Source organism: Tenrec ecaudatus, chromosome 5, assembly GCF_050624435.1.
Source record: "Tenrec ecaudatus isolate mTenEca1 chromosome 5, mTenEca1.hap1, whole genome shotgun sequence".
NCBI lineage: Eukaryota > Metazoa > Chordata > Mammalia > Afrosoricida > Tenrecidae > Tenrec > Tenrec ecaudatus.
Window position 1 is genome coordinate 73,551,289 of NC_134534.1, and position 27,239 is coordinate 73,578,527.

The 27,239-nt window shown below is 43.2% G+C and overlaps 1 protein-coding gene across 1 annotated transcript in view; it reads right to left on the reverse strand.

Moving 5' to 3' along the window:
• Window positions 1–8,196, reverse strand: part of MTFR1 (mitochondrial fission regulator 1) — a 48,048-nt gene extending 39,852 nt beyond the window's left edge. The window contains exon 1 of the mRNA XM_075549627.1: window positions 8,058–8,196. The gene's annotated coding sequence lies outside the window, so the exon portion shown is untranslated. The remainder of the gene's footprint in view (window positions 1–8,057) is intronic.
• Window positions 8,197–27,239: the final 19,043 nt, after the last annotated feature.

Consider the following 27,239-nt stretch of genomic DNA (forward strand, 5'->3'; position numbering starts at 1 on the left):
TTCAACTTACATCTCTAGGACTTGCACCGGACTGGACTTACCCACCTCCACAGCTGTGCGTCATTTCTTGCTATCTCTTTCCATACACATGCAAGCATCGCTGGGTTTGTTCTATAGACCCCAGCCTAACACACTTGGCAAGGCAATCCTTTCACCAGAGGGACGAACCTTACTTCTGGAATTCTGAACAATACCAAATCCACTACTAGAGTGAATTCCACCTCACAGACCAAGCAGAACTGAATTACCACACAAAATTTCCCAGGCTGTGAATGTTTAAGGAAAAAGTGTCTGATCTTTTGGGAAGCAGCCGAGTTTTAACTGCTGACGTTCTGGTTAGCAACCAGCTGCCATGGGCTTAACCACTGCACTGCCAGGGTTCCTTCCCATGACTGTCAAGGGGATTCTGACTCAAAGCAACCTTACAAACCAGAGTACACTTGACCCTTAGGATTTTCAAAGCAGAGCTCTTTAAGGACATAGACTATCAGATCTTTTCCCTCAAAATGGCTGAGTGGTTCAAATCAATCACTGCACCATCTGGGCTCCTTTTCTCGTTTACCAAAAACACAAAATAAAACTCAGTGCCATGGAGTGGATTGCAATTCATAGCAGGATGGAGTAGAACAGTTCCCAGCCTCATCTATCTCATGCTGAACAGATGGAGACTTTGAACCACCGATCTTGCGGTTTAACAATTCAACACTGGCTACCTTTACTTGTCTACCCACCCAAACCCACTGCCATCAAGTCAATTGCAACTCACAATGACCCTGTAGGACAGGACAGAACTGCCCGGGGGTGGGGGTGGTTCTAAGATGTTAAGTCTATATGGGAATACAAAGTCCCATCTTTTTCCTGTGAAGCAGCTGGTGGTTTTGAGCTTCCGACCTTACAGTTAGCAACCCAATGCATAACCACTCCACCACCTTGCCAGCAAGGGACAGCAAAGAAAGAAATAATAGATGCTGGCGAGCTTGCAGAGATTGAACCCTCGGCCACTGCTAGTAGGACTACAAAAATGTGCAATCACTGTGGAAAGCAATGTGACTGACCTCGAACAAATGGGGATACTTTCCATACCAACAGCAATCCCTCTGCTGGGCATAGACCGTAAAGAAAAGCCATAGCAACCCCCAAAACTTAACCTTGCCCCTTTAAGTGGCTATAGCAGGGATTTCAAAAGGTTCATGGAAAAACAGAGTTCAACAATAATGGCATATTTCCATGAGCTTCTAAAAAAACCCTTGAATCTGATTTTTTAAATTAAGCACTTTGCTTGCTGAACTATATTTACATACGATGCTCAAAACTTTTAAATTCGGCTAGAGGACATCATGTTTGGGGAAGTGGAGGGTCACTGAAGGCGAGGGAAACCTTCCCTGAGAGAGACACAGTGGCACCAACAAGGGATTCAAATGTACTAAAGCTCACTGGGATGGAGTGGACCAGGCAACATTTTGTTCTGTTATACATGGGACCCCCTTAATTCGACAGCAAGTAACACCCAGACCCATAAACACCTGTGAAAATGGTTTTGTTCTGTCCTGAGTATCCCCTCTACCCCGTTACAGGTTTCCAGCTCAACAGCAACTGTCCCTGCAGTTCCATACACTCAAACTCAGTGTCGTTGTGGGTAATTGCTTAAACCTCTTTTACTTCACTTAAAAAATGGGGATACAACAAAAGGAGGCTAAGGGCCACCATACATTTACTATTTTAATGCCCTCCTTCTTTACTATGACATGTATTAATGTGACAGGCACAATTCTGCCTTTGTGAATACTCCTGGGAATTCTGCCTTATCACCAACTCCCATTGTTAGTGTAAACAACAATTTAACAATTCATGTAATTCTGTTGGAAGCCAGTCTATACTTGTATAATTTCCTTTCTCAACAGTATGCTAAATTACATACTATTGGGTAAATTAATGACATTATCAACCTTATGGCCCAGGGGGATGACTGATAATGTTCTCTATCATAAAATGATAAGTAAGCCATTAAGATAAGCCAAGGACATATATTAACCATAGATATATGAATGGATTTGGGGCTCACACTTAATTCTAGCCCCAATCTAAGAACAATTAGGTCTCATGACATGGTCCTGCTCAATGTTCACCCTCATGAAGAAACCACTGAAGATAAAGGTACTACAACAAATGCGGGGAGGAGGTGGAGGGAAGCAGATGGTAGCAGGCTATCAGAAAGTATAGTGTCTGGGGTCTTAAAAGCTTGTCTGCAAATAAGCAGCCATCTAAGTGAGGTATCAAGAGGGAAGAACTCACTGGCCTATGTGATCCAGGATTATAATTAAGAAAATCCAAATCTGAAGGAGAGAATGGTAACAAAGCTTAAATTGTGAACCCCCGGTTTGCAGAAGGCTCTGGACGACAGTAAAAGCCCAAAATCCATCCGCAGGGTCCTTACAGATTAAGCCTCTGCAGAGGGCTCCCGAGGGAGTACAAAGGATAGACTTTGGGGCCAGAGCGTGGTACCCCATCGGATTTGACTGGAGAACATGCCTAGAGGTCAAAAATCAGACCTTGATCTATTTACAGGTGTTTCTTCCTTTTTTAAATTAAAACAATTTTTCTTATAATAAAATAATTATTTTAATGAAGTATTTGAAATAATTGTAAACATCTCATCAATAAGATTATACACAAATCTGAGGATATGCTGTTTACAAAAAAATAAAGGTAAGCATTTAAATATATAAAACCCAACAAAGTATATAATCTCTTTTCAAAATATGCTTCACACATAATTTACAGTATTGTATATAACAACTTGCTAAAACAAAACTTTAGGCTGATGCAGAACTTAAGAGTAATATAGAATATAGCCTTAACAGTCCCACTGGGGAGGAGAGAGTAAAGCACAATATATACGTCAGGCTTTGTACGCCACTCTGAATATATGTCTAACAAGCATAGCTTGCCCATTTTTAAAACTTGTTAGAGGATTTACTTACCCTGCATGTTTATATTCTACCTACAGCTATTCTTTTTCATTCAAGTGGGATTTTTTTTTAAAAGAAAGATGAGGGTTTGCCAATAGCAGCTTCCTCTTTAGATGAATATAGAACACGTTCTTACAATAGATCTATCTTTCCATGGTCCCCCAAGGTGAAACGCTGACATTTCACTTTTAAGTATAGACTCAAAAATGGAATCCTAATTCCAAAGATTTCTAATCAAGTTGGTCACTTTTAATGCACTGAGATGTTTTAAACATAGAGTAAAATTTTATGAGAAAAGGAAGAACAAAAGGTAACTTATAAAACCTTATCCTTCTTAGAATTTAAATACAAATAAATAAAATATAATTTCTTCCTTTTAAAAAATAGTATTTGAAAAGGGTTTGATCCATTCTCCTTTGTATTTTTCCCATTTCTTCAATAATAGCACAGAGAGAGAAAGAGAGAGAGGTTGCTTTGTCATTCCCACTCCTCCCAGGCCGCTCCTGGGTATACACAGCAGATTGTGTTATATCTGTTTTCATTTCCCTGCATCACTTTGAACTTAATGCCCCCACACTTCCTTCCCATTCTCCCACCATTTCTGTTTCTCATCATGTTGTTTCAGCAGCTTCAATTTTAAGGCTCCCCTGACAAGGATGTCCCCTCACTTGGTACCATGGTGAGATGAACCAGAGAACAGCAACCTCAGGCACAAATGATCTCCACTTGTCTCCATTCTGACACCATCTTGGGCCTGGCTTGGTAACTCACTACCTACACCTTGAAGCGACTGCCAGTTACCTAAGCGACTTTGTTCCCAAGCCAGACCCCTGACCTGGCCCAGGAGACAGAGTGAGTATAGGGATTTAAATACACTTTTCTTAGGAAGCTGTGACTCTTCTTTCTTTCCCCAATGAAACTTGGAATTAGAAACCTCACAGCAAATGAAGCAGGTCGGAGCAGACAGGACATGGTAGATTTTGACAAGGCAAAGCTGAATCCTGGTCATCAGGAACCCCTGGGGTAATGGCATAAAATTAGTAAATCTGAAACTGTAAACAATGGCCTCCTATAGTGGCGATTATTCTTACCCCCTCCCCCCATGCCCATTGGGCATTTCACCAGAGTGCAACAGTGCTCTTTTTCACGTCTTTGGCAGTAAACGCCATGGAGGCTCTGCCCGGAGAGTGGGAGTGTCACTTCAGAAGGGCCATGTACAGAGTCTGTGAGTACTTCAGCTCCCTCTCCTGCTCCATGCAGAATATCAAGTCCCTGAGGCAAACTCTCGTGATTCTTGGACGAAGCAACTGTTTGGTGGCTGTCATGCTGGGTGTCCCAGAAGCAGTAATGTTGTCTTTGAGACCCTCATTTCCAGCTTCAAATGGTCTCTTTTTCCTTGGTCCAAGAGCTGCGAGAGCCGTGAGGCTGGCATCTCTGTGCTGTATCTGTGCGAGCTCCAACTGCGGTAACTCTTTGGCTTTCTGCTTTAATCTCAGCTGCTCTGCAGCTTCTTTATTATAACGACTCTTGGCTGCTTTAAAGAATATTTTCTTCCTTTTTTAATTAAAACAATGTTTTTCTTTAAAAAAATTAATTTATTCTTTTCTGGGTCATTGGTTTTCTTTGTTGTTGCCATCCTTGTGTTCCCTTTTGTCTCTTTGTCTTGCTCCACCTTGTTTTTTGGTGCATATCTATCTAGATAAGATAGGCTGGATGAACAGTCTGGAGGAGAAAACTACGGGACCGAATGGTTCTGGGGGGACATGGGAGAGGGGGAAGTGGGGGAAAGGAGGTGGTGTTGACCAACCCAGGGATAAGGAAACAACGAGGGATCCAAAATTAGTGGCAAGGAGAGCGTGAGATGCCTGGTAGGGATTCAGCAAGGGCAACCTAACCGAGAGAAATCACTGAAACCCAAATGAAGGCTGAGCATGATAGTGGGACATGAGGAAAGTAAAAGGAAATAGAGAAAAGAACTAGGAGGGAAAGGGCATTTATACAGCTCTAAATACAGGAATGTGCATATGTAAATATATTTATATAGGATGGTGGGGAAATAGCTCTACGTGCATATATTTATAGGTCTGGTATTAAGGCAGCAGATGGACATTGAACCTCCACTCAAGTACTTAATCAATACAAGAACACTTTGTGCTATTAAATTGGCATTCCGGGATGCACACCTTCCCAACACAATCGCTGAAGACAAATGTGTGCATAAGCAAATGTGGTGAAGAAACCTGGTAGTGCCCAGCTATCAAAAGATAAAGCATCTGGGGTCTTAAAGGCTAGCAAGTAAACAGCCATCTAGCTCAGAAGCAACAGAGTCCATATGGAAAAAGCACACCATTCTGTGTGACCATGAGGTATAGAAGGGACCAGGTATCAGTCATGAAGAACAAAAAATCATATCAGTGGGTGCCCACCTTGCCGATACGATCACTGAAGACAAACATGTACATAAGCAAATGTGGTGAACAAAGCTGATGGTGCCAGACTACCAAAAGCACCTGGGGTCTTAAAGGCTTAAAGGTAAACTAGCGGCCATCTAGCTCAGAAGTAACAAAGCCCACATTGAAGAAACCCACCAGCCTGTGTGATCACGAGGTGTCGAGAGATATAAAAGAAAAGAAAATCATTATCATTGTAAATGAGGGGGAGTGCAGAGTGGGGACCCAAAGCCCATCTGTAGGCAACTGGACACCCCCTTACAGAAGGGTTGCGGGGAGGAGTCAAGCAAGTCCGGGTGCAGTGTAGCAACGATGAAACATACAACTTCCAATTTTTTCCTTTTTTTCCCCTTATAGTTCTTAAATGCTTCCTCTCCCCACTGCCACTATCATGATCCCAATTCTACCTTGCAAGTCTGGCTAGACCAGAGGATGTACACTGGTACAGATAGGAACTGCAAACACAGGGAATCCAGGACAGATGATCCCTTCAGGACCAGTGGTGTGAGTGGCGATACTGGGAGGGTAGTGGGAAGGTGGGGTAGAAAGAGGGCACCAATTATAAGGATCTACATATAACCTCCTCCCTGGGGGAGAGGCAACAGAAAAGTGGGTGAAGGGAGACGTTGGACAGTGTAAGGTATGACAAAAAAATAATAATTAATAAATTTATCAAGTCACAACTTATTGGCCTATTGCGGCCTTTTCAGAAAAAAAATTACTCTGGGGGGAGCGGGGAGGGAGGGGGAAAATGAGGAGCTGTTATCAAGGGCTCAAGTAGAAAGCAAATGTTTTAAGGATGATGACGGCAACAAATGTTCAAAAGTGCTCGGCACAATGGATGTATGTACGGATTGTGATAAGAGTTGTATGAGCCCCCAATAAAATGATCTTTTAAAAAAGCCTCTGGAGTATCCCATCGGACCATCGTCAAGGTATACCAATGGCCTTGCTATCAGGCAAAGAGCATTGTAAAGTTCGGTTAAAATGTTGTATCTTAGCATTTGATCTCCTGTTTGACCCATTTTGAATTTGTCCTCATTTTTAATATTTCCTGCTTTTCAATTGAGGTTTTTCTCTGGTTTATTTATCGATTTATTTATTGCTGTTTTTTCCTGTGTTTCCAGTACTCCAAATCCGGGATAGGTAAAACTACAGAGACAGTAATGGCTTAACAGGAAGGCTGGAGGGAGATGGGAGCTGATAACTATGAGAACAAAGAAGAAAATGGTCTAGAACCGATTGTGGTGATGACTGTAGAACTCTTTTTAATATGACTGAACTATTGAAGTATATGATGTCAATAAATTAATTTTAAATGGGATAGCATCTGCTTTACATGGTTGTTTTAAAATTAAATACTGGCAACCCAATAGGCCAGTGTTACCCAAAGTGGGCGATACTGCCCATTTCCTCCCCCCTCTCCCATCCCCTGGGGAGCTAAACACCCAGGGGAGCTACAAGAGCAGACACCTGAGCTGTAGTACAAAAGTTTTTAGCTGTCAGGGGGGTTGTGCAGAGTGATCTTTCTCTGAAAAGGCCGCAATAGGCCAATAAGTTTATGACCCTTTTTAATAGGTAGTAATTTCAGTATCTCATGAGTAAAAACTCCATAATTAAAACTCTCAAAAGGAACTCTGGTGGCATAGTGATCAGAGGTCTCACTGCCAAACATCAGGTCGGTGGGCAGTGGCTGGAACTCACCAGCTCCACAGAAGAAAGCAGTTCTGCCCTTATTTACAGTGCTGAGTCAGAACCGACTTGACAGATGGCCGTGGCTAGGTGGGTCTCCAAAAAGACATCGAAATGTGTGTAAGCAACGAAATAATGCGTCTACAATTTACCTCAAGCCTGGGGAGGCGGCAGGCCGGCCACGTCTTGCTGGCTGGTGAGATTGGGTGATGGGTCGGAATGGACTCAGGGACAGTGAGTGGGTTTGGTTTGGGGGAGGTGATGGGCACAACGAATTCATCATCCAACTCTTTCTACTTCCGAAAGTTTTGAAACCTGTTGGTTTTTTCCCCTAATGTATAAAAGTCAAGTTCTCTTACAGGCATAATGCAAATCACGGCTAGAAAAACATACTTGGGTTAGGTGGGAGACGGAACTTGAAGCAGCGATAGAGGCGCGCCGGGGCCGGTTAGACCTCCCAGGCCGGCCAGCGGGCGTGCTTCCCCGCCCGGAATCCGGCCGCAGCCCCCGCGGTGCCCGCTCGCCAGCCCGGGGACCAGCAACACCCACACAACCACGGCCAAGGGCGGCAGGTTAAGGCCGCCGCCTGGTGGCCGGCGCGAGGCCTGGGGACTCCGAAAGGACTTGGGGCAGGGGGCGCCGGGAGACCAGGGGCGGATGGGCGAGGGCGCGTCGAGTCCCACCCGTGAGGGGAGATCGAACCACTTCCCTCGGCCCTCGGCCAAGCTCCAGGCGCACCAGGCCACGGCCGCCCGGGCCGCCCGAGAGCGTCTCCGCCTCCCTTGAGGCGCGGGCAGACACCCAGGCGGCCGGCCGCCGTGCACTCGGGAACCGCGCTTTCAGCTCTCCGCCGCCCTGCGGCCAGGACTTCCCATCGCCTTCAGGCGCGACGGCTCCTCTGGTGCCCCACGCTCAACCGCTCTCCCGAGTTAGCAGCCCCACTTACCGGTAACGCGCGGCCGCCGGCGCCTGCCTGTGCCACTCGGGCCCCACTTTGCGAGTCCCGGTGCGTGGCTGCCAATCACCCAAACCCCGCCCCAACCTGGAGCCCACTGGCCAATCAGTGCTGCCGCCGACGCGGCTCGCGGCACTGGCAGTAGCGAGGAGGCGTCCCCAGCGGAAGGTAGGAGGAGTGCGCAGTCGCCGGCGTACGTGCGTGCGCATGCGCACGTCGCGGAGCGCGACTCTGGTTCTCCGAGGCTGGGGCAGTGTCCCATCTGCTTTCCCGGGAAAGGGCTTCTGTTTGTCAACTTCCGGTTCTAGGTGTATAGGAAGACCAGTGTTCTGAATGCAACCGCGAGAGCGTGTTATCCTGAAAGAAGCTGTGAGTTTAGGCCTTTGTTACACTGTCATATGTGGAAACCTTTTCCTCTCAGTTTCTTCGGACCTCACATCCGGTGTTTGTGGTTTTGGAAGTTGGGGTGCAGGGTTTTACAAAGTGCCTAAAGGCTAAGGGTTGGGCTTGGCTGCCTCCAGTTTTTCAGCATGTGTTTAGCATGATCCGTTTGGGGCACATATTTTTGAAATAGTTGAGTACTGCAGGACACTCTTACTCTGTTTTGTCTGGTTATGCGTTTAATAAAGGGGACAAATGAATCCTATCGGATGAGAAACCGATTGGAATTTCTGTGTTGCCTTTCAAGAGACTTTTGTCGATTGGTTGACTCTCTTACCCTCCCATTTTTATTGGTTTTCCAGGTCACTCAGCTGCCCACAGGTTGCCCAAGTCTCCCTGCTGAGGGCTTCCTTCCTCCTGCAAGAGTCTTAATTCATTTACCCAACAAAGGCTTGTTGAGGATCCTCCATGACAGTACAAAAACATTTTTTTCAAAGTCTTGAACCTCAACCTCAGTGAGATCAAGCACGATTGCACAATTAGTTTAGATAAAACAAATGTTATAATGGAGCTCAAGCTTGGTGCCAGAGCTGGAACGTCTGAGCTAAGAGAATGTGGGGAAGGACAACATTTCACACAAAGACCAGTTGTCCTCCCTCTGTCTTAATTCTAGGGTAGATTTACTATGAGGCTAATGAAGCTTGTCGTACAGGACTTCTAGCATGCATCAGCCCCTCCCAGGCCCGTAGAGAAAAGCTAGTACTGAGTATACGTTCCGTACTTATCCTCATATGGCCATGTGAACTCAGTACTAGTTCACAGTACTAGCTTTATATATTTATATACACATATCTATGAGAAATATTACATTTAAATTATGAAAGGGTGAGGCTATTATTCCTCAGCATATCCACCATGTTGATAGATACATTTCTGAAGGTGGTATTGTTAGGTTTCTCTCTCCGTCTGGACTAGATTTCAGCCTCGGTCCTTGGCTCCGCGCGAGAAAGATTTCACGCCAAAGCCGGGCTCGTGATCCAAGTGAAGTTAGTGAGAGTTAAAAGAAGTTTTCAGGTTTTACGTGGCACCCATTAGGATTCCTTTAACCATGCGGCCTGGCAGAGACTGCCCCAGGTCACGCAAGGATCTCTCCCCTCCCACGAAGAGGACCAAACCACCCAAGCAAGACAAGCCCCTCTCCCTTCCGGTCCCTGCCTTTTCAAGGGTTTGGGGGGGGGGGGGAGGCGTGGTGCACGACCCCAGGTCGAGCCCATTGGCTGAATTGCAATCACCTGGCCCATGTGGGCTGCTCCAGGTGTAACGCCCATCCGACAGTTTTGTCCTATGCTGGCTCTCCTGGGCATGCGTAAATGGACTTCCCAATTCCCTAGGCTAAGCTACCTAACAGTATTTCTCTCTAACCCTTACTTGAGGGAACCAGGGTGGTGTAGTGATTACACATTGGTCTGTGATAACTAGTTCAAAATCACCAGCTGCTCGGCAGGAGAAACATATGGCTTTCTACTCCCATAGTTACAGGAAGCTCACATGGGAAGGTCTACCCTATCCTATCGGGTCACTATGAGTTGGCATTGACTGGATGGCAGTGAGTTTGTTGTTGTTTTAACCTTCCCCTTAATGAGTCCCTGCGGAGGAGTCTTGTTTACAAGTAATGGTTATGTTAATAGCATCACCATTAGTTGTCATCAACTAGGTGGCAGTGAAATTAAAGTAAATAAGTAAAAACCCTTCCCCTTTAGGGGCCCTGGTGGTGTAGTAGTTCCATGTTGGGGTGCAATCTGCAAGGCCAGCAGTTTGAAACCACTAGCTGCTCCCACAAGAAAGCTGAGGCTTTCTGTTCTGTAAAGAGTTACTGTTTTGGAAACCCACAGAGGCAGTTCTACCCTGCCCCAGAGGATCTCTTGTGAGTTGGAATTTATTGGATGGCAGTGAGTTTGCATTTGTTTTGTCTTGTTTTAATTCTTCTGTGTCAAAACAACAACTTTGGAACCCTTGAGAGATTATTATTTGGGGAACAAAAAGTAATCTGAAGGGCTAGGTAGATGGGGTAAGATTTCCCAATGAATTTTTATAGGACAGCCCTTGACAACCCTGGAAAACTTAACAAGTACATTGTCTCCATGGGAAGATGTCGTTGGTACCACTTTCCTGGCTTTTTCTCACAAATGCAGATTTCAGCTCTATTAAAACTACTTAATAAGTCTCCGTGATCATCTTATATCCTTAAAAAATATCTATCAAGTCCACCCCCCCCACCCCTTGAGAATCTCCAAACATAGTGGTCCCAGCCTTCTGCACTAATCTGTCTCCTTGAGTTTAGCTGGCTCAGAAGATCCCATCAGAAGTAATTTTTTAGTTGGACCTTGCAAACAGGGTGTGTAAAACACTAATACAGGGAACTGATCCATATTGCCTTTCCATGGGTATACAAGAGTGCAACATCTCAGAAGCAGAATCCCACGACCATGAAGAAAAGAGAGCCATCAGGGGAGCAAGTGTGAGATCTCTGCCTAATGTGGGGGAGGGACCACAGCATTCTAGACCATGAGAGTAGAGGGGCAGCAAGGCAGATCTGTGGGTGGGCACCCTGACTCACAGAGGCAGAAGCTGAGGGACCATGTGGCTTAAAATTCAAGGAGCAGCGAGACATGCATGCCAGCACGGCTGAGAAGAAGCATTGCAGATAAAAGAACTGCATCTTTGCCGTGTTATAACCTGTTTTCCTGGTAACCGCTGTGCACCCCCCCCCCACCCTAAGCATGAGTATTGTCTGGGTTTTGTGTGACTATCTGAATTCTCAAACAGCAGAGAAATAGGAGTGCCTCGAGAAGGGTGGGTGGTGTGAGAACAGGGTACAGAAAGATGGAGTGTGGAGGCATGTCTAACATCTGCCTTACAGATATGGACAGGGATTCTTCTTGTCCTTGGTTGTAGTCTTGTGAGAGACCTGAACCAGAGGCACCTAGCTAAGCTGCACCTGGTTCCTGATCAATGGAAACTGTGAGTTAAAAGGTAATTATTGGTATAAGCCAGCAGTTCTTAACCTGTGGGTTGGGACTCCTTGGGGAGTCAAATGACCCTTTCACAGAGGTCATCTAAGACCATCAGAAAACACATATTTCTGATGGTCTTAGAGCCGAGACACTGCTCCTCGATGCATCTCCAGGTGGATCCACCCACATGCAGATATGCCCATGTACCAGTACCCAGCGTGAAGACCATTACCCATGCTACACCATGCTTCAAAACAAAATTTCACTTATTTGTAATTAGAAATAAATATTGCACAATGTATAATTACATATTATTTTGTGATTAATCACTATGCTTTAATTATGTTCAATTTGTAACCATGAAAATGCATCCTGCATATCAGATATTTACATTACGATTCATAGCAGTAGCAAAATTACAGTTATGAAACAGCAACAAAAATAATTGTATGGTTGGGGGGTGACCACAACATGAGGAACTGTATTAAGGGGCTGTGGCATTAGGAAGGTCGAGAACCACTGGTTTAAGCCCTTTGCTTTTGAAGTTACTTGTTACACAGCAATAGATAACTAATAAAATTTTAACTGATTAAGTGTCATCTCCCCAAAATGAATGGCGCTTACTTGAAACGTGCATGTGTTCAGGACCCCACCCAGCCCTCGCCCTGGTCCTAGCCCAAATCTTAGGTGATATCCTACATAACTAAGCTTGGAAACCATTGTAGAAGCTATACAGATGAATTAATTTGGGTATATTAGAAGAAGGTATGTATACACACACGCATATATATAATTTTAAAGTATTACATATATAGTTTTTAAAAGTATGTTTGATCCTGGAAATCGTTACCCAAATTCTTGACAGAATACAGAAAAACTGAAACTTCATTTACTAAATATAGTATTTACTGCCTAGAGCTAGGAAAACACGAGAGCTTTCTCTTATTCCTAATTCACTGTGGACTAGAAAGAGACACGTAATCGTTCTGTGCCTTCAAATTCCCAAGAGGGAATTAATTACAGGCCAATAAAGCTATTGCCCCCCCCCAGCATTTATTGATACAACCATTATCCGCTGTTTACTGTGGTTATGTGCCGTCCAGTTGGCTCTGAGGCATGGTGAGCCTGTGTTGGCAGAAGGAAGCGCTATCAGTCCTGTGTGCGCCCATTGCTGCAGCCTCGGTAAGTCTCTCTCCTTGAGAGTCTTCCTGGTTTTTTCACCTAACCCTCCACCAAGCATGATGCCCTTCTCCAGGGTCTGGAGAAAGCATCTATTATTTATACAAAGGTGGTCATGCGCTTGTTTCCTTGTAGAAATTTAATAAAAGGGTCAGGTTCCCATATATTCATATTGATAGATGACAAGGCAGCACACTCTCACAGAAGAAGTGTGGCCTGCCGAGTCAGAGAGGCCCGTGGTCAAAATGTGTCCACTCCGGAGCAGCCTGTTGGCCTTGGTAAGCAAGTCATTCTCCCTGGTTCTGCTTTCCTGGCCTGGAGATGTCAGCATCAGCCACTTCAAAGGGTAGTCATGGGCCAGCTGTGCAACGTTTATAAAATGTGAAGGACAATGCCTGCCTTATCATAAGAGCCCAGTAAATAATAGGCAGGAAGGACATGCAGCTAGCCCGTGTGGTCGAGGCCAGTGTTTAGGAAGACAAGGAACAGACATACCCATACGTCTCAGCCAGTTCTTTTAAGTTTAATGCCAACCCCATTGGATGAAATGTGTTGAATAGTCTAAATGACATTTCTGGGTGGTCATGGATCTCAGGACACTGTATTTCATCTCGCTGATTGCAGCCTCTACAATTTAAGATGATTTATCCCACTTCCTCCCTCTGTGTCCATTCCTCCTCTTTTTCTGGGCCCTTGGGCAAATGCTGCCCTTTTGGTCACAAATTGTTGATTCTTCTGAGAAGTGTCACTGTCCCCTTTATAGGTGGATTCTTTGCAGTTGGGCCACAGCATGCTCTCAAGGTCATAATCTGTTAGATACCTCCCCCCGTCTGTGTCTGATCAGTGAGCCTGGTATTTTTATGATTTCGAGTTTTGATCCACATTTTTCTCTAGCTCTATCCAGGGCTTTCTAATGTGATCCCTTTCAGAGCCGTTGATCGTGGTAGCCTGACAACATCTACTTCTGGTCTCAGGAGCCTGCAGGGTGATGTTCTTGTGGCCCGTTGGACACATTGTTTCCATGTGCCTTTGCTCTTTCCTCACTCTTCTCTCCTTCAGACACATGGTTACACCATGTGTGGTTATTCATGAGCTTTTCCCCAATCACCGCTCACGAAAGGAGGATGTAGAACATTTTCTTCCGTTATGTCATTGACCTTGCTGGCCCAGAGAACCTACCACTCTGGTAGCCATCAAGGAGTATTTCTTTTAGTGTGGACACCTCTTCCAGACCTTTTATAACCGTGGTCTCATAAAATATTCATCCTGCTGTGGCTACTTACACTCAGTATAATACTGCCCAGGAGGAATTCTGGTGCATAGTGGGTTACACATTGAGCTGCTAAGCACAGGGTTAGTGGTTTGAACCAACCAAGTTACTCTGCGGGAGAAAGATGAGGCTGTCTACTACTGTAAAGCTTTGATGTCTCAGAAATCTAAAGGGGCAGTTCTACTTTGTCCCATAAGGTTGCTATGAGCCAGAACCGTGAGTTTTTTTGTTTTTTTATTTTAATAATAGTGCCCGTCAGTTCATCTATGTGATGAGGCATTTTACAGATTCTTCATTTGTCTTTAATGTTTGGTGGTATCTGTGTGTATACGCCAAGGTTCATGTACTCATCCTCCCACGGATGGCCATCGGGGCGGTGTCCATCTTTTTGCTATTGTGAATAACGCTGCAGTGAACATGCATGTGCACATGAGGGAACTTAAAAAGTTTGTGGACAAAGTTCATGATTGTTTCATTTTATTCCCCCCCCACACACACGCGTTTGGAAGCCACCTCACTTATCTGTGAGTGGTGCAGCTCTTGCTTCTCTGGGATGCGCCCCAAGTAGAGGGATGGCAGGTGTGTCCAGCCTGTAAAGGGCACCTCATACCGTTGTCGCTGTGGCTGTAGCATCTTACAGTCCAACAGCAGTGCATGCGGGTTCCAGCGAAAGGGGAAAGTTTAAAGCATCTAATAATAATCTGACCAGGACAAATGAACGTGGTGCCCAACAGAGAACTGCCAGCTCTTTTCATTTCATCATATACTATTGCGTAAACTTGGATGTTATGTGCAGTAAAACTATCTTCTTAGATCAGTTTACAAAGACATTTTTTTTTAGTTGTTTCTTTCGGTCAGTATCCAAAAAGAGCCACACGTAACATTTGGAAACTATGTCTCCTCTATTTTAATCTACAAATCTTTCCCCCCACCCCCGATTCTTTTGTTGTTGTTGTTGTTGTTGTTGAAGAAACAGACTTTTGTTCTGTAAAAATGTCCCATATTCAGGATGATTGCTCTTCTGTGGTGGCATTTAATACATTCTTGTATGCCCTTTTATAACAGTATCATGGGATTTGGGCTCAATTTTTGCCACGAGTATTTCACAGGTAGTGCTGTGCACTCCTGCAGGAGCCATGTGACATTCGTGCCTCTGCCTTGTCGCATGAGCAACTATTGGTGATCGTGTCTTAGATCCAGGATCTCATTGAAGGTATGCAAAATGGGGATTGGCTGTTTTTCCTTTTTATGCCTTGTTAAATTCATGAGCTGACTCCTGCTTAGAGAAAAGCAGGTTGAATGCTTGTTGCTTACTATGACTAGTTTTCAAATATTATCCAATCAATGATTTTGTGAACTTGAAGGACAGGTCACATAAAAAGGCATCTTAAATGTGTGACTTGATTCCCTCGCTTTACTTCCTAATGTTCAGAAGAGTGAATCTATTGACTTCAAGATCTTTAAAGGTGGGCAGTGATGGATTTTTTCTTCCTATTTTGACCCCCACCCCTCCTTGTCCTTTTTTCAGGTAAGAGGAGTCACTGGTGAATTTAATCATTATAATTAGCTTTAATCTAATCTTTCTTTAAAGAACCTTTTATTGTCAACTAGGTGAAGGTTTACAGAGCAGACCATAGTTTTATATCCCACACTTTGTACACACTCTGATTCAACTCATCCACTGCACTCCCCGCAATGTACCACCGCTTATCCCACTTTCTCCCTGTGTTTCCTGCTTCTAACCCCTCTTCTGAACTCTGTCCCTGGCTAAATGCTGCCCTTCCGCTCTCAGATGGCTGAATAGTCTAACATGGAGATGAGTTCAGTTTCTGACCCAAAGGCTCAAGTCTTGGGGTCACAACAGTCTCTCTACGACCTGGTGTCTCTCATGATTTTGAGTTCTGTTCCACATATTTCTCTGAATCTACCCCAGTCCTCCAAATGGGATCCTTTTCAGAGTACCTGGTAGTAATAGCCAGACACAAGCTAGCTCTTCTGATCTCAGGGTTGCAGAGCTCAATTAGTCCATTGGACCACTGTGCTATGCCAATCTACCTGGGTGTTGGGAAGCCAGCCCCTAACACATCACGATGGTTCCGGCAGGTGATTATAAGCGATAAGTAAAGATCATAGTAAGGTTATAGAGAGCATGAGAGATAAAAAAAATAGAAATAAATGGAGTCAGACATGATTCATAGTAACATGCTCACTTCAGCCCCACTTGGTGGTCCACGTGGAGGGAGAGAGAGATCTTTAATGCTAGCCAAGACTTTTATCTTCTTTGGGGACATGCAAGCCCCTAATTACAGGTGAGAACATACATCACAGGTAGGCTGTGCTATAGGTAATACAGTAATGAGAGGGGGTGGCCGAGGGAAATACAGGTAATAGGAAGAGGAGGGGTTGGGGGTATACATGTGACAAGATGGGCGGATCCTAGATTTAGGATGGAAGCCTAGCCTTGGTCATCCTTGGACGGGTTTGACCTCTCTGGGGTCTTCTACAAGGAAACAGACAACTACTATCCTTATCAGAAGGGAGTGGACCCTACTTGTTGGGGGATAAACAGTGGTGTCTGCTTGCTCTAGATGGCTGATAGCTCTTAGGGAGAATGACCCCTGACCTACTCCTGATGACCTCCAAGTGTATAGTCATTTGCAAGCAGCTACCTTTGGCATATATTTGGGAGAGACAGTTTGGGAGAAATCCTTCTGGTTCCCACACCTGGGTGTTTCCAGAGACTGATGCCCTGGTCTCCCAGGCCCAGAAACTTGTTCCCTCAAGGTGTTTGACTATGTCTAAGAAAGTTTCCTTTATCTGATCTTTCCTGTGGAGCCTATAGTTTTATTCAGAGGTGTGGGGCTGCATTTACATTCGTAAACCATTTCTAAACACTGGGCTATGTGTGTGCCCCTGCATTCTTGTATGTACCGTACATACTCGTGTATAAGCCGAGTCTTTTCAGCACATTTTTAATGCAGTTTTTGTAGTAAAATTAAGTGCCTCGGCTGATATTTGGGTTGGTTTATACTCGAGTATATACAGTAATCCCCACGTCAGTCTTAGGAGGCAGGGGCTATAACCCTAGGCTCCCAGGAGCCAGGGAATGATCCCAAAGATACGCATTCAGTAAGTGGTCACAGTCAGATTTACCATTAGCTGCATATTGCACATGTTGCTTTTTTGAGTAAAATCACACGTCCCTAAAGAGGGCCCACTGAATATCATTCCCCACCCCCCATTTCCTTGCCTTACCTCATATATCCTCCTCATACTTAATCTGCTTTTTTCTCAAGTTTGTCACCCCCAAAAGTATTTCCCTAGAACTGAATTTAAAACACTCCTTTGCCCAATAAAAAGAGAGCCCTCGTGGCACTGTCAGGTCAGCATTGGCCTGAGTACCCCACAGAGAAAGATGGGGCTGTCTGGGCTCTTCAAGATGGACAGCCTCTGAGGCCCTGTGGGGGGTCACTGTGAGTTGGAAACAACTCACTCACAGTGGGTTTGGCTTGCCCTCTAAAGAGCCCTGGTTGCGTGGTATGTAAAGCCCTACACTGCTGACTGATCAGCTGGTTATTGGAACCCACTGCTACTCCGGGGGAGAAAGATGTGGTAGTCTGCTTCCCTACAGGTTATTGCCTTGGGAACCTTAGGGGGCAGTAGCTCTAGTCTGTCTGCCCTACAGGGTCACTATAAGTTGCTATCAAAAATAGCAGTGGGTGGGAGGTGAGGAGCCAGTCAGAGTGCAGAGTAGCAATGATGGAACATACAATTTTCCTCTAGTTCTTGAATGCTTCCTCCCCGCCCCCCCACTATCATGATCACAATTCTCCCTCACATAACCGGCTACCAGAGGATGTACACTGGCACACATAGGAACTGGAAATACAGGGAAGCCAGGACAGATGAACCCCTCAGGATCAGTGGTGAGAGTGGTGATATCAGGAGGGTAGAGGGAGGGTGAGGGAGAAAGGGGGAACAGATGACAAGGTCTACATATAACCTCTTCCCTGGAAGATGGACAGCAGAGAACTGGGTGAGGGAGACGTTGGATGGTGTAAGATATGATAAAATAATAATTATTTATAAATTATCAAGGAGGAGGGGAGAGCGGGGAGGGAGGGGAAAATGAACTGATACCAAGAGCTCAAGTAGAAAGCAGGTGTTTTGAGAATGATGATGGCAACATACGTACAAATGTGCTGGACGCAAATGATGTATGTACGTATTGCGAAACGAGTTGTATGAGCCCTTAATAAAATGATTATTTAAAAAATTAGCAGTGGGTGGCATGGTATCTGTTTTATAGCCAAACTCTTGCTATTTGGATATATATTTTATTGAATGTACATTTATGATTTTACCTGATTATAAATTTAGCCTGATATGTATGAACCTGTATCATCACCTCTTGTAAAATTTTATGTTTTCACTTTTCTTTGTGTGGTTGGCTCTTATGTTCCTAGGTCCAATCCTATCTTTTCAGGTAATAGATGCTGGAAACCTAGATCCTGTCTTCTTATGTGTCTTCCTTGTCCACCAGTAACGTAAAGACTCGGGAGAAGGGAGCCTGGTAGCGGAGTGGTTATGCACTGGGCTGCTAATGGCAAGGTGAGCAGATGGAAACCACCAGCCACTCCGCGGGACAAAGGTTCACGAACTTCAGAAAGCTTATTGAGAAGTTGAATTCAGATCACCGAATTTTCCCATGGACTCATTGAAGCCCCTGTGTATGTACTTAAATAAACGTTTGTAGGAATTTTTCATTACTGTTTCAAAATACAGGATCATTATATACCTTTTCCAACATCTTACTTTTATCATTTACCATTGTTGAAATTTCTCCACATCTTCTTCTCCAGGTCTAATTTCTATTTCGTTAAAGGTTACACCCAGGGCTTCTAGGTGTATCATAAGGCATTCCACATTGATTCACCTTCTGTGTTTTTGTTGCCACTATGAACAATGAACAAAGAAGACCACAGAATGATTGGTATATTTGAATTATGGTTCTGGCCAATATTATTGAAAGTACCATGGACTGCCTAAAGAACAGACAGACTTGTCTCAGAAGAAGTACAGACAGAATGCTTCTTAGAGGCAAGGATGGCAAAACTTGATCTCCTATCTTTGGACATCCTGTCAGGAGAGGCCAGTCCCTGGCAAAGGACTTCATGCTTGATAAAGTAGAAAGGCAGTGAAAAAGAGGAAGCCCCTTGACGAGATGCAGTGACATAGTGGCTGCACCAGTGGGCTCACAACAATGGTGTGTCGAAGGCAGGACCAGGCAGCATTTCCCTCTGTTGTCCCTAGGGACTCTACGAGTTGGAACCAACTCGGTGTCACCTGCCAACAACGATGGAGGAGATGGGTTGACAGGATGTCTGCAACGATGAGGTAAAATGCAGCAGTAGCTGTCAGGTTGGCCCGAGCCCGGGCAGTGTTTCCCTCAGTTGTGCACAGGACGGCTGTGCGTTGGAAAGAACTTGCTGGCCCTAACAATAATGAATAATGTGCAGGAGAAAGAAAGAAAGAGAGGCCTTTTAATCCTGCAAAGACTTGCTGTCTTGGAAACTCACAGGGGTAGTTCTATCCTGTCCTATAGGGTTGCTAGGAGTCAAAATGGACGCATCGGCATTGAATTTGTTTTCATTGTTTTAACAATTACATGAACAATGCTCGAATAAATATCTCAATGTTCCATATTCTGGTACTTTCTATTATTGATTTTTTCTTTATTTATTAAAACATTTTATTAAGGACTCATACAACTCTTATCACAATCCATACATAGACATACATCGGTTTTTAAAAAGACAGGTCATGTACCTGTCATGTTTTAACGTAAACTCTAAATAAATGAGCATTCTTGGGACAAAAATAAAAAAAACACAAGCTTATTCTTAACTCAAATTTTAGACAATAGAAAGTAAATGAAAATAAAGGAATCTAAAGACCAGAAAGTTCCATTTACCATGCCCTAATGTACTATTCCTAAATAAATGCCACAAAATGAAACATCACATTTAAATGTTTTAGAAAAATATTACCATACCAAAATAACCCTCGTTACTTTTTAAGGTATTTATGAATTGGATCAAAGGTAAAATTTGAAAATAGCTTTTCACTAAGGAAAAGGACAGATTCTGCCTCAAGTCAAAATATTCATTTTTTTGCTTGTACAATTCTTTATTAGGGGCTCATACAACTCTTATCACAATCCATACATATACATACATCAATTGTATAAAGCACATCCTGATCATTTTGCCCTGATCATTTTCAAAGCATTTGCTCTCCACTTAAGCCCTCTGCATCAGGTCCTCTTTTTTTTTTCCCCTCCCTCCCCGCTTCCCCCTCCCTTAGGAGCCCTTGATAATTTATAGATTGTTATTTTGTCATATCTTGCCCTATCCGGAGTCTCCCTTCCCCGCCTTCTCTGCCGTCCCTCTCCCAGGGAGGAGTTCACATGTGAATCCTTGTGATCAGTTCCCCCTTTCCAACCCACTCACCCTCCACTCTCCCAGCATCGCCCTTCACACCCCTGGTCCTGAAGGTATCATCCACCCTGGATTCCCTGTGCCTCCAGCTTCCATATGCAGCTGTGTACAACCTCTGCCCTATCCCTATTATTGATTTTTGAGAATGGGATTGCTAGGCAAAAGGAGATGTTTTATTTTTTAAACAATTTATTAGGGGCTCATACAACTCTTATCACAGTCCATACATATACATACATCAATTGTATAAAGCACATCTGTACATTCTTTGCCCTAATCATTTTTTTCTCCTCTTTTCTTTTTTTACATTTTAGTAGGGACTCATACAAGTCATCACAATCCATACATATACATACATCAATTGTATAAAGCACATCCATACATTCCCTGCCCCAATCATTCTCAAAGCATTTGCTCTCCACTTAAGCCCTTTGCATCAGATCCTCTTTTTTTTTCTCCCCTCCCTCCCCGCTCCCCTCTCCCTCATGTGCCCTTGGTAATTTATACATCGTTATTTTGTCATATCTTGCCCTATCCGGAGTCTCCCTTCCCCCCCTTCTCTGCCGTCCCTCTCCCAGGGAGGAGGTCACATGTGGATCCTTGTAATCAGTTCCCCCTTTCCAACCCACTCACCCTCCACTCTCCCAGCATCGCCTCTCACACCCTTGGTCCTGAAGGTATCATCCACCCTGGATTCCCTGTGCTTCCAGCCCTCATATGTACCAGATGTTAAATTTTAATAATTTATTTTGTTCTTTAAAAGGCTGTCATAATTTACATTTCCATATCAAGGTGTGAGAAATGTCTGCCAGCAACAGTTTATCATTTGGAGTTTTCTAGTCTGATCATAATTAATTATTCTCATTTTGATATCGATTTGCATTTCCATTATTACAAATGCCTTTAAATTATGCTCCAAAATCGATTTTCTCTTTATTAAATGTTCATTTATATTCTTCCTCCTGTTTCCACAGGGTTGTTTATTATTTTTCTATTTATAATCACTTTTGAATATTGCCCATTGTGTCAGTCTGGGTTGACTAGAGACACAAATTCAAAGCCCATTTGTACATTCATTGCCCTCATCATTCCCAAAACATTTGCTCTCCACCTAAGCCCCTGGCATCAGCTACTCAATTTTCCCCTCCCTGCCCACTCTCCCCTCCCTCATGAACCCTTGACAATTTATAAATTATGTGGTTGGTGTATTTTTTTAAGGATGAAATAAATGGATCCAATTTTATCTTCATTTAGGTGGATAGCTAGAAGTTCTGATTGTTATTTCTCATCTCTTAAAATTTTCTATTTTGACATGTTATATTATTGACATAATAGTTTTAAAGTACAGTTATAGAATTGGTGTATGATGTGTGGTGGATTTCAGTAGAACTTCCAGACTAAATAGACAATGAAGAAGGAATCACTGCTCACCCAGAGGAAGAAGCTGCTGAAAACTGCACACATCGCTTTGAAACATGCTCAGATACTGCAGGCCTAACGAGTGGAAGCAGAACACTGTCTGAGATAGTGCCAGAGGATGAGCCCTTCGGATTGAAGGGAACTTGAAATGTGACTAAGGAGGCTGATGGGACACTTCTTAGGGTAAGGAGAAACAGCTGCAAAAATCTGCTAATTATCAGAACTCGGAATGTGAGAAGTATGATTCTAGGACAGTTGGAAGTTGTCAAAAATGAAATGGGATGTACAAAGATCACAATATCCTAGGAATTAGCAGAAATGGACAGGTGTTGATCATTTTCTATCAGGAAATCATATGATTTACTATACAGGGAATAACACAATCAAGAACAGTGTTGCATTCATTGTCAGAATGGACATTTCCAAATCAATCTTGAAGCATAATGCTGTCTATGATAGACTTATATCTAACGGCCTTCAAGGAAATCCAATCAATACAACTAATTCAAATTTGTGTCCCAACCACAAAAGCTAGTAAAAGCTAGTAAAGTAGAAACTGCAGAATTCTACCAATGATTTCCGTCTGAAATCAAACATGCAATCAAAATGCATTGATAATTATTGGTGATGATTGGAATGCAAATGTTGAACAAAGAAGCAGGAACAATGGTTGAAAAATATGGGTTGATGATAGAAATTAAGCTGGAGATCTCACGATAGAAAATTTGCAAAACCAATGACTTGTTCAAAGCAAATACCTTTTTCCAACAACACAAAAGGTGACTAGACATCTGGGGGCTGAGACAATGAAAAGCTCAATATCAGCATCTGAAACCAGGTTAGGGGCTGACTGTGTAACATACAGTTTCTCACAGGTTAGTTCAGGGTTAAAATTGAAGAAAACTAAAACAAGTCCATGAAAACCAAATATGGCCTTGAGCCTATCCCACCTGAATTTTGAAAACATCTCTGGAACAGATTTGCTGCATTACACATCAATGACAGAAGACCTGATGAGGGGTGGGAGGACATCAAGAACATCCATGAAGAAAGAAAGGTCATTACAAAGACTGGAAAAAAGAAAAGATGAAAGTGGATGTCAGAAGAGACTCTGAAACTTGCTGTTAATTGTTGAGTAGCTGAAGCAAATGGAAGAAATGCTGAAGGCAAGGAACTGAATAGAAAATCTCAAAGAAGTTAGAGAAGAGAAGGCCAAATATAATGAAATGTTCAAAGACCTAGGTTTAGAAAATCAAAAAAGAAGAAAATGCTCAGCATATCTTAAACCGAAAGACCTCAAAAAAAAATCAAACTTTGAGTTGCATTATTGGAAGATGCCCGGGGCAATATATTGAATGATGCAGGAAGCAGCAAAACAAGGTGGAAAGAATACAGAGTGAACTAGTCGACATTCCACCATTTCAGGAAGCAGTATATGAGGGAGAACCAATGGTGCGGGGGGGAAGAACTTTAAGCTGCACTGAAGACATCAGACCCAAACAAGGCTTCAGGCATTGATGGAATACCAGTTGAAATGTCTCAACAAGCTGATGAAGTACTGGAAGCACTTACTTATCTATGCCAGGAAGTTTGGAAGACAGCTACTTGTCCAACTGACTGGAATAGACATATTTGTACCCATTCCAAAGAAAGGTGACCCAACAGAATGCTATAGAACAGAATCATTGATATTACAGACTACTCACTGCCATAGAGTTGGTGCCAACTCATAATGACTCTATAGGACAGGGTAGAACTATCCCTGAGAGTTTCCAAGACTTTCCATGCTTACTGGAACGAAAGCCCCATCTTTCTCCCGCTGAGCGGCTGCTGGTATCACACTGTGGACCATGCAGATTGCAGCCCAATGCATAACAGTTATGCCACACATGCAGGTAAAATCTTGCTGAAGATCATCCAACAACAGTTGCAGCAGTACATTGACAGGGAGCTGCCAGAGGTTCAGTCCGGATTCAGAAGAGGACATGGAACAAGGGATATCATAGCTGATATCAGGTGCATGTTTGCTGAAAGCAGAGAATACCATTGTGTTAGTCTGGGTATGTTAGAGAAACAAATCTACAGAAACTCATGTAATAAGAGTGAGCTTTATATAAAGGTAAAGTGCACATCAAGAAAACATCCCAACACAGTGCTGCCCAAACCCACAAATCCAACATTAACGCATATGTCCGACACCAATCCACAAAGTCCTCCTCCATCTCAAAAAACACATACTGTGACCCCGACTGCAGGAAGAAAGTCGAATCAGTGAACATGTAAGCATCTCAGCGCTGGCAAAGGTCTCCACACAGCTGCTCCAGCACCCAGGACTGCATTGGGGTAGGTCCATGTGGCTTCTCCTAGGGGATGTCTTGCAGGAAGTGAAGTCTTGCCAGCTGAAGTAGGGATCTGGCTAAGGCAGCTGCTCCCTGGTCTGACCATCAGACAGCAAGAGAGCTGAGAACTAGAAAGGGGAGGCTCACAGAGCCATTTATCCCTCTGCCTTTCAATTAACCCCACATGTGTTTATAGGTCAGGTTGGCACAATAAACTAATTACCTCAACCAGGAAAATGTTTAATTGTGTTTTGTTGATTATGACAAGACATTTGACTGGATGGATCATAAAAAGTATGGAGAACCTGGAGAGCCATGGGGATTCCAGAACACTTCATTGTGCTTCTGCGGAACTTGTACATGGATCAAGAGACAGTTGTGAAAACAGAAAAAAAAGGCATATTGCATGGTTTAAAATTGGGAAAGGTGTGCGCCAGGGTTGTATCCTCTCAATCTGTGTGCTGAGCCAATCATTAGAGAAGCTGGATTATATGAAGAAGAATGTGGCTTCAGGATTGGCAGAAGGCGTATTAACAACCTGAGATATGCAGATAACACAACATTGCCTGCTGAAAGTGAAGAGGATCTAAAATACTTGCTGATGAAGGTCAAGGATTGCAGCCTTCAGTATGGATTACAACTTCATATAAAGAAGGCCAAAATCCTCATGAATGGGCCAATAGGTAACATCATGATAATGGAGAAAAGCTTGAAGTTATCAAGGATTTTGTCTTGCTTGGATCTACAATCAATGCCCATGGAAGAGACAGTCAAGAGAGCAAAAGACACATTGCATTAGGTAAATCTAATGCACAAGACCTCTTTAGAGTATTGAACAGCAGTGTTTCATTCTGTTGTGCATTGAGTAGCTTTGAGTAGGAACTGAACTGATGGTAGCTAACAACAAAAGAAATGCTTGATAGAAAGGCTTCAGAGATCACTACACCATATCATGAACTCCTTGAGGACAGGGATTATGTTTTTCCTTATTGAATCCATAACTAAAGCAGTCTTTGGCACACTGTATATGTTCAAAAAGTGATTGTTATATAGCTGAATGAAGTAAACCTCTCATGTCTTAAGTAACCCATTGAGAAACGGAACGTTCCAGGTGTGTCCTGTAGCAAGCTATCTGAGGCTTAAGAATGAGTGATGACTTATAAAGGCAGGTAGTTTAACTTTACTCACTGCCATCAGGTCAGTACTGACTCACATCGACCCTGTAAGACAGGGAAGAACTGCCCCTGTTGGTTTCAGAGACTAACTCAAAGTGGAACGTCTGTCTGCTCTGTCAGAGTGGAACATCTGTCTCCTGTGGAGCAGCTGGTGGTTCTCAACTGCTGACCTTATGATTAGTAACCAAACGTATAACCACCATGCAACCAAGGCTCCTTTACTGGATTAAATTTACACATTTTAAAATATGATAATAAAAATCTTAAGAACCTTTTTAAAAGTGCCGGTAGCTTGTAATCCAAAAGTGTGTAGGCACTTTTATGACTATATTTTATGACTCTATCTCCTGAGTTTTGCTACTCTTCCTAAGGGCATTTCGGCAGGAGAAATTAGTCTAATCATTACTTTTAATAGTGGAAACAAGATTATATTTTAGATTGTGAACCTTCAAAGGACACACACTCGACTGCATATATATTCTGGACAATGCCAGAACCTATGTCATCATTTACTAATTGGGAAAATCCCAAGTGTTTTTTTCCTAACAATTTTACTTAGCAAAAAATAGCAAGCATACTATTCCAAGTTAATGAGCCGTTCGTTGTTTCTATTACCAATACCGAAAGTACCTAATTTCATCTGCTCAGCCCAAAGTGCTGTTTATTGGGACTGTTCCCTCTGAACTTCTGATGCTATTTTATAGCTTATACATTTTATGATTTCCCTCCCCCTCACAAACCACGCCCCCCCGAAATTTTAATGAGTTAAGCTGACTATGCCCTTTGGACTTTTTATATTTACTGTTTTACAGCTCGTATATTTTATTTTATTTTTAACCAATTCCAACAGCAGGTTGTTACAAATGAAGCTGGTGATTCAGGCATTGCATATTATGTGTCACCGATGTTTCTTTCTTTTGTTTTAGACTCAATGTTTATAAAGCACCGCTCCCTCTCATGGTTTTGAGAAATGAAACCATGCCAGACTTGTTTATGCTGTTGTTCAAAGAGTAGGATAAAAAAGGAGTAGGAAATGTGTGGGACAGTAGGAACAGTAATTTTATTCTTTTATTTTGCTCCTATTTTCTTCTTGATTCCACGGAAGACAAGTATAACCAAAGACTGCAAAGAAATTGAGGTGATTCAGGGAAATTCAGTTGGGAATCAAAGCCTCAGAGACATAGTCCAGGAAATTTATTTCTATCAACACACGGTTCCCAATGGAAGTATTTCTGACTTTACTTCAATTTAATATGAGTTAGATGACACAAATCAGAGAACCGAGTATCTGTTTATTGGGACGACTGCGTGAGAAAATAAACAAGAACAACAAAACCGACAGTTGTTTTTCCTTCAGAAATTTAGCCTGCACAATGAAGAACATATTTTTGTATTTAGAGAAATCCCCAACAAGAAACAGTCACGGACACATGAACAACTATTATCAGTAAAACAAGTACAAAAATCTTTGTCAAACTAAATGAAACATAATATTAGAAAGAAAAAAAACCTTCATGCTAAATGTAAGAAAATTCTATAAAGAGAAATCCCTTAAGAGGAAAAATTCTTTCCCAAACAACCGTACTTTGCGGCTTTCACACTTGTTGAATTTGCACCAAGGACTGAAGACCCATTCATTAAAAAAAATGGGGGGGAAAGTTCAATGACTATAAACTACGAAAGCTTCTTCGAAGCGAAGAGTCAGTAGTAAAGAAACAGCCCGTTTGAATTTCTAAATGCAGGTGGGATAAAGTTCTTTCGTCCTTGGAATGCTGGGAGTTGTAGTCAGGAAAGTGCTGTAGTTCCTCAGCTAGAAGATTACTTCTTTTGCAAACTACCGGTGGACGGCGAGTCGCTGGGTTCAAGTCAGTGTTTCTTGTTCCTCATTGGACCTGT